This window comes from Eretmochelys imbricata, chromosome 2 (genome assembly GCF_965152235.1).
Source record: "Eretmochelys imbricata isolate rEreImb1 chromosome 2, rEreImb1.hap1, whole genome shotgun sequence".
NCBI classification, from domain to species: Eukaryota; Metazoa; Chordata; order Testudines; family Cheloniidae; genus Eretmochelys; species Eretmochelys imbricata.
In genome coordinates this window covers 257,055,189-257,069,126 of record NC_135573.1, presented here as the reverse complement: position 1 = coordinate 257,069,126, position 13,938 = coordinate 257,055,189, and the positions used below count along the sequence as shown (strand labels likewise).

General features: G+C 44.2%; 1 protein-coding gene across 1 annotated transcript in view; it reads right to left on the bottom strand.

Moving 5' to 3' along the window:
* Positions 1-13,938, bottom strand: part of XIRP1 (xin actin binding repeat containing 1) — a 45,702-nt gene that overhangs the window by 20,415 nt on the left and 11,349 nt on the right. The gene's annotated exons all lie outside the window — the stretch shown is intronic.

Here is a 13,938-nt window from a genome sequence, read left to right as displayed (position 1 = left end):
CCACTGTCAGAGGACAGGATACTGGGCTTGATGGACCTTTGGTCTGACCCAGTATGGCCGTTCTTATGTCATAGATGCAAATAAATGATCATAATACAAATCTTTACCAAAAATAAAATATAAATCAGCTTTTTTTTAAAAAAAGCTTGGATTTAAACATCCTCTTGCAGAGGTTTCAACCCACCTGTTGCATAGTAACCTTGTATTAGTGCCTTAGAATCCTGTTGCAACATTGTGCTAAATACATGTCAGCTGGAAAGTGAAACTGACTATAAACAAAAGAGCAAAGTGAAATGCAAAACAAGTAAATACAGAGCAGCTCTGGTGGAAAGGAAATTCTTTCAGCTTTAATAATCTAAGGTGTTACGAGCAAAACAAGTTAGGATTTAAATATATTCTAAATGGCCAAGATTTTCAAAAGTGACTAATTTGGGTGCTCAGTTTGAGGCACCTTAAATGGGCCTGCCTTTCAGAAAGGCCGCAACCATTGAAAACCAGGCCCCTTGGGCGGCAGGTAGCGGAGGCCAGGCTGGGGGAGGCTGTGCCTTCCCAACCAGCCAGGCTTGGCTCTGCCCACACTCCGTCCCCTGGGCTCCCCTTTGTGTTGGCACTGGGCTCCAGGGGCTGGTGCCACGCTGCACGCTCTCCCTCCCGGTGCTCCCAGGCTGGGGAGGCTGCGGGCACTAGCGCTGGGGGGGCTGGCGGCCATGGTGGGGGGGCTCTGGGTTCCGGGGGCGTAGAAGTTCCTGTGCTGTCCGTGCAGGCCCGCTTTTAAGGTATCAGAGGGGTAGCCGTGTTAGTCTGTAGTCACAAAAGCAATGAGGAATCCGGTGGCACCTTAAAGATGAACAGATTTATCTGGGCATAAGCTTTTGTGGGTAAAAAACACCAAATAAATCTGTTAGTCTTTAAGGTGCCACCGGACTCCTCGTCCCTTTTAAAGTGTCTCAAGTTGGGTACCTTAGAACTGAGGCAACCAAGTCATTAGTCACTCCTGAAAAATCCTGGCCATATAACTTGAATCTGACAGTTCTTTGCAGGTGGCATCTCACAATTTAATACTCCCATGCCATTTAAAGAGGTCCCGAGGTGACTCAGTAAAACGCAGCCCTGGACTGACACTTTGAAGCACTGGGCTGTTATTTTTGGTCTTTGTAAAAAATTCAGGCTCGATGGAATGCAGAGACACTATTCCTGGGGTGCAAAAAATGCAAAGACGCTTCCCCAAGTAACAGCTGCTCGTGGTATTGCTGACTGGAGAAGGGCGGGGGGTGCTGGCAAGGGGGCAACTGGTGAGAAAGATCCATGCTTAGAGAGGGCTTTAAGCCACGCCCAGGCAAGCCTTCCAGGCATTCTGAATTTAATTGACTAGATGGATGAAACTATGGCTGCAGATTCACAATTGTTTTACCAGTGGGGTCACGCTTTGTAGTCAGCTTCCATTTGTAAAGGGTTGAAATAAATGATTAGCAGATGTTTTATTCAATGTTTAATAAATTATTATCGATTCCGTCAGGTCAATAGGTTGCTCATAACCATGCCTTATAACCATCTATAACACTTCTGATGTGCTTAGTAGCCTACCACAAGAGGTACTCTTGTCTGTAGCACTCTTGCAACGTATATTAATAATCTCTTAACCCTTTATGAATTTTAGCCTAAAATGTGATCACAAATGGATCCTCTGACTATTATTTAAATTGACTCTTTTGCTCTACTTTTCTACCATACACATCTCTTTAATATCTAACTACCAATTATTAACTATTATCGTTGTTGTTTTTAGCTCTGAAACCCTGCAACCAAGATCAGTGCCTCATTGTGGTAGGTGCTGTATTTACCTACAGGGAGAGTCCGTTCCCATCCCAAAGAGCTCACAATCTCAACAGTAAGACGGACAAAGGAATATTATCTCCAGGTTATAAAAGAGGTTAAGTGACGTTCCCAAGGTCACGCAGAAAGTCTGTGACAGAGTTAGGAACTGAATTTCACTCTCCTGAACCCCAATCCAGTGCTATAGCCACAGGATCATTCTTCCAATGGAAAACTGATCTTTATTTAGATGTGACTTTTTTGATAACTTATTCTCTTAGGCCTTGTCTATACTACGGAGGGAGATCGATCTAAGCTACACAACTTCAACTACGTGAATAACTTAGCTGAAGTTGATGTACTTAGATCTACTTACCATGGGGTCCACACAATGCGATGTTGATGGGAGATGCTCTCCCATCAACTCCCCTTGCACTCCTCCTTCAGGTGGAGTACAGGAGTCGATGGGGGAGCGATTTAGTGGGTCTTCACTAGACCTGCTAAATCAACCGCTGATGCATCTACTGCCTTGCGTCGATCCCCCAGTAAGTGTAGACAAGCCCTATAGTCTCCTTCTATGGTGCTTTTTGACTCATTGGTGTGACCTGAAGCTGAGCAAAGAGTTGATTCCTAAAGGTTCTTCCACCCTCTGTGTGGCCAAACTACAGCTGACAGGCTCGTAGCAGTATCTTTGCTTCTGACAACAGCACTCGGAACAGTAGTACGGAGTTGGCCATTGGTTTCAAATCTTAATGCGGAGAAGGCTCGCCTTTAGTGCTAGGAATGCCATGCCTTTTAAGGCAGCTCTGTTCTAATTACCATGAAGTGACATCCTGAGAATGTCAGGACAGGTCTGAGCACTGTATGTGTCTCCTTTTGCTGCATGTACTGTATGTTTCTGGGATGCAGAAGGAATCCCAGTACATAAAGACAAGTAAATATCTGTGCCCCATAGAAAGGGGTCTGACTGTATGCCTTGAAACAGTGTTTGCAATGCTGTTGACCTTACAGGTTAGCTGAGTGGAGATTTATGCTCTGCTATTGCATGCCTGTCACCAATTAAGTCATAAGTAATTGCTTCAAAGCTTTCCCATATTTTCTATTAATTTAGCGGTGGTAAATTATCATATGCACCCATGAAACTATAGACTGTTCTTAGTCAGTAATGGGCAAGCGATCTATCTTCTGCTCTCAGGGGTGTCGGAACAATTTTTATAGTGGGGGTGCTGAGAGCCATTGAATCAAATTGTAAACCCTGTATATAATGGGATCCACTTCAAGCCGGGAGGGGGGTGGCAGCACCCCTAGTTCCAGCACTTACGTCTGCTCTGAAGAAACTAACCCTATTTCAAAAAATCCCAACAATATCTGTAAAAACCAAGCAAGCATAGCCCTTGTATTCCACTAGCATTTCCCACTCTTCCCAAGAGAGGCAAACTGTTAACTAGGATTTGGGGGCGGGGGGAGGAGGGGGAGGTGAATGGAGAAGTGGGGAAGAGGACTGCCTATAAAAGAGCAGAAGAGTGAAATCCTACTTTTTTCATGTTGGTGTTCTAGAATAGCTCCACATTTTTTGATCCGGGCCCCAAACTTCTCCCCAGTTCAGGGGATGTGTTTGCATCCAGTTCTGATAACAGCGTTAAGTTTGTGGCCCCATTTCAAGTCCACAGACAAAATCTGATTGTTATTATTTGTTATTTATTTATATTACAGTAGCACCACAGGACCACTCATTTTCGGGCATCATTGTGCTAGGCGCTATACAAAGACATGGCCCCTGCCCTACAGAGCTTACAATTAAACATGATGTGAAGGGAATTCTGCCCTTTAACCGAGGCATCATGAACTGGCCAATTCCTCACAGCAGTTGTTGCAAAGGGCTCAAGCATAGAGATCTGAAGGTGCATACACACAGATCTATTGCTCCCTATACAAATGTATAGCTTCCAGAATGTATCTCCTTTCTCAAAAGCCAGCTGCTCTCAGTGCAGTTTTGAGAGCTCCTGCCTGGAAAAGAGAAAAATTCCTCTGGGAAATCCATTCCTTGCGGTAGGGACGGAATAAAGAGGATCTGAGCTGTGCCAGGCAATGAGCTCTCGAGAGACCAGGAAGTAAGTGTGTGTGGTGTGTGGGGGGGTGGTACTTAGTAACCTTGAGTCACCACTGAATGAGTTACTGGTTAGTAGCTAACACTATGGAATTCTCTGTGGGGATTTCATCTATGACATCTTTGAGAGGATGAGCTAAAGGACAAAATCAGCAGAATGAAATCAACATTAGCCCATTTCCTATGGGTATTGTTGGGTGCTTAATTATAATCCTATTTTGTTACTTTCCAGACATCTCTGTGTCTCTCAGATGTGGTCTGCATGCAGGTTTAGTACTGGTATAGCTATGGCCATTAGCGGTTGATGTGTTACTGATTACATTTATACCATTACAACCCCTCGAGTGGACGTGTTATACTGGTATAAAGGTGCCTAATACTGGTAGAGGTTATTCCCAGTCCCACGTAGAAGTAAGCTGTACCAATATAAAACACCTTTAGACTGATGTGCCTATGCCCGCACTCGGGGCAGTTTTACTGCTTTAGCTATCCCGGGATAGTTACAGGGTACAACTTCTGTGAGTAGATGAGCCCGCAGCTTTTCAGGAATGTGCTCAGGGAATCATCTTGAGCTTCGTCTGTTTCCTTTCCTTAGAAATAACTAATAGTTCAAGGCACTTATGGGCCTGAATGTGCATCATAACATTTCCCACCCACAGCCGAAGGTTCTCTTTACTCTTACTTAGACTAGCAAACCATCTACCACCTGGTGTCGGCCCAGGGGAGCTTCTTCTCATTTTGTTCCCCTCTTTAAGTAGCTGTTATAGCAGATGGAATCTCTCTCTCTCGTGCTCTCTCATTTGTCTACTAAAAAAGAAGCTGTTGAAGCTGTTTTTAGCCAATGACTGGGAGGGGAAAGATCAGCCCTGTTGTCCTTGCAGGAGTTGGCAGAATGCCAGTGGGTAAATCCCAGAAAGAAATAAGAGAATAAACAAATGAAGAGCATGTTTTGCATGTCAATAGCACCTGACAATTTAAACCTGCTTGACCACAGGATAAAAGGTAGTATACCTCTTTTAGAGAGACACAGGGCCAGGTCTTTGGCTGATGTAAATCCACTGACGTTTGCGGAGCTATGCCATTTTACACCAACTGAGGGTCTGGAGCAAAGAGGTTAAGGGACTTGTCCAAGGTCATGCAGTTAGTCAGTGGCAGAATCAAGAATAACCCCTAGGATTCCTGACTCTCAGGGTCCTGCTCCACCCATTAGACAACACCTGCACCTTAGAGCTGCAACTCTGGTGCCCATTAAACAAATAAGCAAAGAGAAGCAGCAGTGCAGGAGAGAGACTGAAGGTACAAAGAATCTGACAGATCTATGGGCTTGTCCAAAGGCGCTTACTGGGCTGGACAAGTGAATAGAAGTGACAAAAGGATTTCCAAAAGTTATAACCTATAAGCCTGATCCTGAGAGGTACTGAGCAACCGCTGCTCCCATTGACTTCAGACAGGAGCTGTGCACCTCTCAAGAGCGGGCCCCTTGAATGATCCCTGGACAGGGACACACAAATGCTTTCTTCATTGTTTGATGTGTGGGAGCATAGAGGGGGGAATCAGATTCTATCCTTAGCAAAATCTATGCTGCCACTTGCTCCTGAAGGGCGTAAATTGAAGTGGGACCTGTTTCATCCTGAACAGTCTTCAAATGCCACATAGATGCAAATTAGCAAGTCACATGCGGTGTTACCTCTTAGAATATCATCATCTATCTAATCTATCTATCACCACCGCCATCTGGCTAGCTGATGTACAGAATGCACGGACCTTGCACAGATTGTACACCTGATCTAACTGCCACAATGGGACAGCCCCTTAGTATAAATTGATGTAGCTCTATTAAAGTAACTGAAGTTGAGAAACTTGCCCAGTGAATTTAAAATGGCTGCACTGAAGCTAGAAATAGTGACAACCTTGACTGCTTCGTTATGGGGGAAGGGAGGAATGGTTTTGTCACCATGTTAAAAGCCCTCTCTCCATTTCAAGCATCCCATAATGCTCAAGTCAACATTTTGCTGCACTAGACAGAAAATAGAACCCATGGTACAGACACAATAACCTTCCTAGGAAAAGAGACCACAGAGATCTGGATTTACTAGATTCCAGGCTGACAAAATTCATTGCTTTCCAATGGCAGGAAACTCACTTGGAGCTTCATACTGGGAGGGGCTGAGTGCCCTCAGCACCCACTGAACTTCAGGACTGGGCCTTTTGCAATGGTACATTGTTCACATAACACATGCAAATCTTCACTAGAATCTCACCAAGCAAAAGATTACTTACAGAGAGTTCCAGCCAGTCGTGTCTTTTCGGTAGAAAAATCCCAGCAGAAGTTGGTTGCTTTTGAAATTCACAACAAAGCAGCCCTTAGTGTATCCTATGGAGAAGCCCTGCGCCAATCTGTGTCCCTTGATCCTGTTCTCTGCCTCTGATGGGTCTCTGACAGCTGATTTTATCACAGTGTGCTGGGCTAAGTTGAGAGGATGAGCCAAATGGTTTATTTTTAGGGAACACGGAAGTTGCTGTTCCATCAGGCTGAGTCAATCAAGAGTTCCTGCAGCTATGGCAGGGGGGGAGTCTTGAGTTGTCGCTGGCACTAACAGCTTGCAATGCCGATAGACTTATTCATTCAGCAGTGCCCCACTGTAATTCAGTAAAGGGATGTGTAAGCTTCCAAATATTGTGCATTGGAGAAGAGGCACTTTCCTGAGTCATTTTCAAGGGTCCTTGGGCCACGGCATTGGCACCTTGTGACTGTCACAAGATTTTTACTATGTTAAAAGCTGGTAATGGCAAGAAGTATTAATTAACACAAGCTGATTCCTAATTAGCTTTTAAATGGATGTGTATTTTTTCTAGAACTCTTTGGTTTAGAAAAGAGAACAGCAAGAGGAGATATGGCAGAGGAACATAATATAAGGCCAGCTGGGCAGTCCACTACATTACATAATATCATGTGACAATGAGTTCCACTGATTAAAAAGCATTTCTTTTTATTTAGTTTATATTTTTTGCCTTTTGTTTTTCCTTTCTTCTTCTTAGACTGTGGAGAAGGGTGCTACACATAAACAACAATAGCACCTATCATTAGCCTAGACAACAAGAGTGGACAGACTTCATACCTCAGAGCACAACTGATTACTAGGGAATTTTCCCCCCTTAGAAAATTGCACCTAGGTGTTCTGTGTGGGTTTCATGCTTTCTTTTGAACTGTTGGCCTGAGTGAAAAATACAGGAGCTAATCCTGTGCAGGTCTGAGTGCCTTCAAGTCTCAGTCCACCTTCAGATTATGCCTGTCAGCCAGCTTCAGAGGTGATGTATAAGTTAGATCTTGCACTAGTTTAGTCCCTTTACATTCAGATTCCTTTTTGATCTAGTTTCACCCATTCTGCTGATGTCTTAGAGGCGTCTAAGTTGGTCTAACTTACCCGCTGAGGAATTGTAAGAAGGTGTAGGCTTGCTCTAGAGGAGACTGTTCGTATAATGTGGCCACTAGAAACGTAGGTAGAAAGGCCACCACCAGCTAGAGATGAAGGACAAGTTTGGACGAGATAGAGGCTACGAAGGTCTTGCACTTAAGACAGCAGATTGGAAAACAAGATGGCTGCCATTCCCAGCTCTGTCACAGATTTCCTGTGTGGCACTGGGGAAGTCACTTCAATCCTATGGGCCTCAGTTCCCCAGACTTCTTTAGTCTTCCTTCACTATTTAGATGGTAAAGTCTTTGCGGCCATGACTGTGTTTGTACAGCACCTTGCACAGTGGGGCCCTGCTATCAGTAGGGGCCTGCAGGCACTAGCGTAACATAAATAAGGATAAGAATTCAGTGGGAATTGTAGCGAGGGCAGATTTTGGTCCCCAGTGGGCACCCTATTTTCCTTGTGGCAATGGCCAAATAGCTTGAGAATGCTACTTTTTCAGTGCATGTTGCTCAATCCCTTTTTACAATCATTGGGTATCTCTGCCCTACAATACTGTATATTTCTCCTTTCCCATTGTGGTTCCTGGAGTGGCTCAAATCCTCAACACCCCCAGCGCCTTAAATACACAATTAGGCCACAACCTACTAGCTGCTTGCTGAGATCTAGGGGTTTGGGTTCAGATCTGTGTCTCACAAGAACAGGCCCCTCCAGGAACTGCTCTTTGGTTTCCCTCGATAGACTAGGATCAGGGAAGAAAGTTGAGATCGCTCAGAACTGATTGAAATCCAACTACCTGAAGGGAAAAAAATAAAAAAAAAAAGCCCTGAAGAAACTATCGTGCAGAGACCACAGTCCTTAATCTCCCATGTCAACAAGACATTGCACTCCGTGCATGGGGTGGTCTCTGAGTAAGGCACTATATTACGCAGTAGTAGAGTCTCATATAAAATATCCCCACACGGGGTATCTCAAACACTGAGAGAGGAAAGGCCAGGGATCTGAGTAAGCATGCAATATACATTTCATTGATTACCAGCCAGGTTCTGACTCAGGAATGGGAATGGCAGGGGTTGTCATATGTTTACCAGCTCAGCTAACTAGATTATTCATAAGCTCTATCACAAGCAAGTGTCAGCAAACGGAGTGACAGGCTAGCTTGGGAACGCCGAGGACACACGGCGGAGCTGCAGCCTATTCATTTCGTACGGATGGGGAAGAGGAAAAGGCAGTGAGCATTGAAAAGGCACCAGGTCAAGGACAGAGCACAACAGGGTGTGGGTGGGGCGGCACCACATTGCTGGAGAAGACAGCAGCTGGTAGCAGCTTGGCTGAGATCCCATCTTAAGAGTGTCTACCAGTGGCAGCTTGTGACTTTTTTGACAGGTGGGGCACAAATCACCAAATCGTTAATTCAGTCCCTGCCCAATGCATAATTTAAGAGCTATTATTATACAATTAGTTTTAAATACACAGAAAAGAATCTAATATTCATCTGTTCCCTGAGAAAGAAGAAGAAGAATTCCAAGTAATATAAAAACAGTTTAAAAATCCAGAGATTTTCACATGGATTTAAATACTGGATCAGCTTAAGTTAAAGTCGAATGTAAATTGATGTTTTTCAGCTAACTTCATAGGGCTCTGCTTAGAGTATTTTCATGCATTCAAATAACAGACCACGATCACTAGGTGACTATAATATACCACCATCAATTTTAAAATGAAAAGTCACAATAGCACTTTAAACAACACACAACTTACAAAATTGCTAAAAAAAAAAAAAAAAGTGTGTATCCTCAGTTGGCAAATCAGAACCTGAAATTCATGTGTTATTTATATAGATACAAACACAGTAACAAAAAGTCATTAATTCAAAACAAACAAGGCAGTTTAACAGAATGGTTCTGAAACTGCTCATCTTTGAAGAGGACTCCAGCCTCATTCCTGAGACATCTAAATCAAAGTAGCTGCCATAAGAGTTGGTGAGTCAGGGGGTTGGGCATAGCCCTTACCTGCCACTCGTCAGCTACCTCCCAGCTGGTGAGATACAAAACCAACAGGCAGCTCACTTAAGCAGAGAGCTGCAGGAAGTAGGGAGGTTCCTACAGGAGATCCTGGTCAGGGAACGCTAGGTAAAAAATCTGACTGGGATACCAGCTGTGTAGGCAGTGGCCAAAACCTCAGGCGAACCAGGGGGCAGGGCCTGGTTTACCTGCCTTGATTCCTACTGATCCATGCTTGTGTTTGACCAATGAGGGAATCATTGGGAAAACAGAATGAAATACTGGCAGTGATGGGAGCTTCATTAACAAAATGGCTGGGGAGTTGGCCTCCTGCCAGCTCAGATGAGAGTTGGGAAACTGAAGAAGAGGCAGGGTCTGCTGGGTTTAGGGAAGACCCTGTTACACTCTCCCTTGCTTCTTTGCCACAAGACAGCATTATATCTTAGTTAGGTAGCTGGATCCCCTATTTTAAAACACCTAGGTTCCTGGCTAACTGGGACACAGTGAGAGAGACAAACCACTGAAAGCCAGCTCTATTGGCTAGTTACAATAGACTTTGCATTCAGTTGTCTGTTGTCATGTTAGGAAAGTAATTGTGTTTGCTGGGACACATGCACAGCCCTACTTGTATAAAGGAGAGTCACAAATGCTTGCACTTCTCATTTGATTAGCTGCCTGCATTCCAGAGCTCTGGCCAAGGTTTCTGTCCTGCTAAATTAGGGCCAGAGTTTGATACCCTTACTCATGACTAAATAGTACCTCACAGCATTAGTAGTCCCGTTGTATTCGTAGAGTAAGTGAGTTAAGGTATCACAATCTGGCCTTTACTAAGTACAGTGTCCCAGTCCATGTACAGCAACATTCAGGGCATATATTGACTTTCACTGGGAAGAGACCAATATGACTCAATCGACAAAAACCTCTGACATTTTTGCACAATGGATCATCAGATCAGGCAACTTTATATGTATATGAAATGGCTTTTAAAAATACATATTTTCTTCAAGCAATAGAAATGATGCAACAGTTTCCTTAACAGAAATGGTGCCAATCTTCAATCTATCCATCCACAAAGCTAATATTCAGACTGAAAAAGACTCATACAGGTCAGCATTTGTGCAAAAAAACAGGTTTATAAACCGAAACAGAAATGCAATAGAAATGTTTTCATGATTGCCTTTTGTTTCAACTGCATAAGAAAACAGCTTTTGTTTAAACAAAAGAGCAGAGTTTGCCATCCTAACATTGAAGCATCCTGCATGAGAATCAGAGAGTGAAATTGACTAGAAACAGACCAGCTACCTTTGTAAAACCAACCAGTTTATCATTCTCCAAGGAAAGAGATGTGCACAGGGAAAACACAGGAAAAATGGTGAAAGGGACATGAGTTTTTCAAAATGATTTCTATTTTAATAACCTGTGCTATTACAAGTACCAGAAGTGTATTACATTTAAAGAGACATTTGTAATACAAGTAAGGATTCTTTGCTTTTATCCTCAGCAGGTATAAATTAATGTAGCTCAACTGATTTCAGTGGAGTGCTGCTGAGGCACACCACCTTGGAGTCTAGGAGTCCTAGTCTAGACCAGGACCCCAATGTGCTAGGTGCTGACCTGTTACAGCCCAGAGAAATCTCTTATTTTTCTCTCCTTTTCACTCCCCACACTTCAGCGCCTCATATCACAGTCACTATCCTCCTTGCTAAAGACGACTTGGCAACATCTTCAGAGCGCAGCAATATTGCTCCTTAATTTGCTGCAGAGTGACACAGTGCTCGCCTCCCTCAAGTTGTAGAACAGTTTCCTCAGTTCTGCCAGACAGCCAAGGGAGTAAGAGATGAGATATTCCCTCCTAAACAGCAACTACTTCCCTCAGCTCCCCCCGCACTCCACTACTGAACAACAGAAATCTCTGCCAGGTGATTTGTGCAATTGTGAAGGTCCAGTCCAAGGATTTGGAGTACAGGGAAGAAACCACACTACCACTAGATGGCAGTGTAAGCGCTCACATCAGAGAGACTATCAGAAGGCCATGTGTCAGTATAATAATGCCTGCATCTGTAATTTTCACTCCATGCATCTGAAGAAGTGGGTTTTTTACCCACGAAAGCTTATGCCCAAATAAATCTGTTAGTCTTTAAGGTGCCACCAGCTGTTTCTGTGGATACAGACTAACACGGCTGTCCCCTGATACTTGATCAGAAGGACAGGTACCTTAACAGAAATGCTTTCATAAGCTAACAAATATAAAAATAAAGTGATTGTTGGATATTTTATGGTCCGTTCCTACTATACTGAGGATGTGTGAACCTTACGGCAGGGAAAGAAATATATAATCTAGCTATACACTCTCTCACTTTCTCTCTCTCTTTCCCCACTTTGAGTTTTGAAAAGTCCCTGTAGATACATTCTTAAATGAATACAAAATGGAGTGGAAAAGAGAAGAAATTATATATATATATATATTGCAGTTGCTCTGAACATGCTGTAATTTGTAGTCACATCAGACACCAATTTAAGCTTTGTTGCACTGAACTGATGTCACATCCTACTTTGCCTTTCAGTTAACTCCCACCCCCCCAAAAATACCTGAATAATGTAAAAAATACATATAAGTGTATTCTGTCCTTTAGAGGAGTGAAACGCACAGACACGCAAAAGCCAATGTATCGTGTGCCTCTGCTGACTGCTCTGTCTCTTCTTTCCAGTGGTCAAGGTTCCACCGGGAGAAGATCTGAATTCTTAAATCTTCTTTAACCTAGATTGTTCCAGCTCCACAACTGCAGCGTAGTCTCCAGTGCGTAGCCCACTTTAATTTTAAATGACACAAGCAACTGGCTTTCCATCATTTCCTTTAGGAGGCTATTCCATGATCCCGCAGACTTCACTGTTGGGAAATATTTCTTTACAGTCAGTCTAAATTTTCCATTGCTCTGTTTAATCCCATTACTCCTAATTATGCCCTTTTGAATCATTCTTCCTCCTTGGCACTTACTCCCTTCGCTATACTCATGCTCCTAGAGCATTCACAACAGTCCTTGGAGCGCCTGGTTTCTGGCTAGTGATGGCAGGGTCATCTCATGATGCTGAGGTTTACTACACGATCTCGCCAAGGGCTAAATGCGCTGCTGGGGTCTAGGACAAAACTAAGAGATGGGCTGCAGAGTAATGCAACAACTGGTGCATTTGCTTTGTAATCTGCTCTGCCCCTGGTCCTATCCCCTTCCCCTCCCCCCGCCCCCTGCATGATGCCTTTTTCGCCTTTGGTATGTGTTTGTTTGCATGGGTGTGAATCTATTTGACAGTGAAATGCTGATCAGCAGAAACATCTCGAACAATGCCATGAACATTTAAATCTCCCAGATGATTATGTACCAGATTCAGTGGCTAATTTAACTCCATGCAGCTCCAAACTATCCAATAGACTTTGTCTTCCCCTAGCTAGACTGCTGTATTTCACCAATGTGTCTGCTCCTTAGTCTTGGCATGAGGCCCACATTACAACCTACTGGTAATGTTGAAAGCATCCCTAGCTGAGGTATAGAAGGCAGACATGGATTGTTCAGTCACCGAGTGGAAGGCCCAGCAGTAACCAGCTTGTGCTCCACTACCCATGACCTACAATAGACACAGAGCATGGGAAGTCCCGCCTCAAGGGGTCTGACAGAGAGCAGCCTCATGGCTCCTGATTGGATCCCCATCCTATATAAATCTAAGGGGCATTCCAGGAAGCATCCAGGCAACTGTGTGGATCTCCTGCAGCTGCCATGACCGTTCCTGCACTCTGCTCTTGAACTCCTGGCTTGAATTGGACCTGAAACCTGACTCGGACTCTGATTCTTGATATCTACCACAGCCTGGAACTTGACTACAAACTTCTCTGCTACTCTCAGCCTCAGATTTGGCCCTACTCTAACTCTTGGTCCTGACTGCCCTTGTCAGGTTCTTAACAGTTTGCCCATACCACCCTAACCCGTGATTAAGGCCTGCCCTGGGAGAGCATGGAGGCAGCTGGCCGTTCCCTGCCCAGCATGCCCCAGTAGATATTGGAGATGCCTCAATGGTTGGCCACCCCCAGGAGGAGCTCCTCATGCTGCAAGACCAAGTGTCACAGCTCCCAATAGAGAACCAAGCTCTGTGCAGGCAATCCATCCAGTTCCATGATGAAAACATGGCACTGCAGGCCCCACTGGTGCAGCACGCTACAGATAACCAGATACTATGAGAGCGGTGGCCTGGCTGCAGAACGAGAGTGCTGCTCTCTGGGCACGCACTGCAGCTGTGTACCCAGACCCCTCCCAGAACATTTTAATAGGGACTGCCAAAAATTCAAGGGTTTATTAACCAATACCATCTGCTGTTTCTGCTCTGCCCCTCGTCCTACCCCACCATCAACCAAGCAAAAGTAGGATTTATTATTTGCTTCCTGATAGGAGAAGTATTGGACTGGGCCTAAGATAGATAGTGTATCATCATTCATCAGCCAGATGATGAGCTTTGTTCCTATACTTGGCATTGTAAAATGAATGATGTATCTAACTTTAATGGTATCCCAAAGATCTCAATACCTATTTAGCAAGGTCAGGTGATGATTCCCATC